The sequence below is a fragment of the Aotus nancymaae genome, unplaced genomic scaffold (genome assembly GCF_030222135.1).
Source record: "Aotus nancymaae isolate 86718 unplaced genomic scaffold, 86718_ANA_hifiasm-v0.15.2.pri h1tg000033l, whole genome shotgun sequence".
NCBI lineage: Eukaryota > Metazoa > Chordata > Mammalia > Primates > Aotidae > Aotus > Aotus nancymaae.
The window spans coordinates 61,378,055-61,379,322 of record NW_026988447.1 but is presented as its reverse complement, the minus strand read 5'-3'; positions in this window follow the sequence as shown (position 1 = coordinate 61,379,322).

Genomic DNA, 1,268 nt, shown 5'->3' with positions numbered 1-1,268 from the left:
ACCGTATGTTTTTAAATGGCATTTAAATTGTAAGATACTTTTCTCTGAAAAACTAAGAGTTTTAAAAATGGAGTCTTGTAATGGCAAAGTCACTGATTTTTAGATGCATACAAATATTTTATTTTTAAATGGAAATGTAAAAAAAAATCATCACATTCAAAGTTGATAGGAATCTTTAAACTGTAATCTGCTGTCTTTAATGGTACTTTCTTCACACTCTGGTTTATTTATATCTAACACTTTGTACATGTTACTTGTTTATCTACCACAATGGTTACATGTATATTTGCCTAGCCTCTGTCCTACTCTGTAAACTGCTTACGGGTATCACGTGTCTAGCTGATTTTTATCTACCCTATATAAATTCATAAAACCATATCTAGTGCTTAGCTGCTGTTATTTTTGAGTGGAACCAAATTCAATTGTTAGAGATTTTTTTTCTTAAAAAATTAAAGGAACACCTAAATTTATAGATATTAATTTCCACTTTATAAACTGATGACGCATTTAATTCTTTTATGATATATGTTTTTTATCTGATATTTTGGTGCTGTATAGAATCCTTGCTAGATCTTATTTTTAATCTTGTTCACTTGAGAATAATCATTACTTAAAGTAGCAAGTCTTGAAAATGTTAAATACTTGTACCCCTTTATCTTGATAAAAGCTTTGGGATTCTTTCACCAGAAAAATGAAAACACAGTCCACCAACTTTGCACAGGGATATCCTGAAGCTCATCCAAGGTCCCCAATAAAGAGCTTACCACTTAAGTAGGGAGCTGCAAAAGGAAGTTATTTTTTTTTTCCTACATACCCATAAATAGTCAAAGCTTTGAATATCCACTTTTGCCAAGTAGATATAGAACTAGAGTGACAAAGGCACAGTATGTATTAAACTTGGAAAGATCATCAACATTGGCCATGTTTTCGGCCCCAAAATATGTGATAATTTCTCAGTGATGGGAATAGTAAAGGATAGAGGGGACAAAGTAAGGGGAAGCCAGAAAATCCAAGATAGTTACAGCTGAGACAGAGTGTTACCTTCAGATGAAATAACAAAAGCAAGCTAGCCAGGTATTGTAGAAATCAAGGGAAACTCTACATACTACTTCCTGGCAAGGACATCAATTAGACCATACTATTAGCATATATAATGTATATATAATGTTTTTGCCAATTGCTTAAAAATATACATGTAAGGAAAAGGAAACTTGAAGGGAGACAAATCAAAATATTAACAGTACCTGTATTTTGCTGTTTTATTTTCT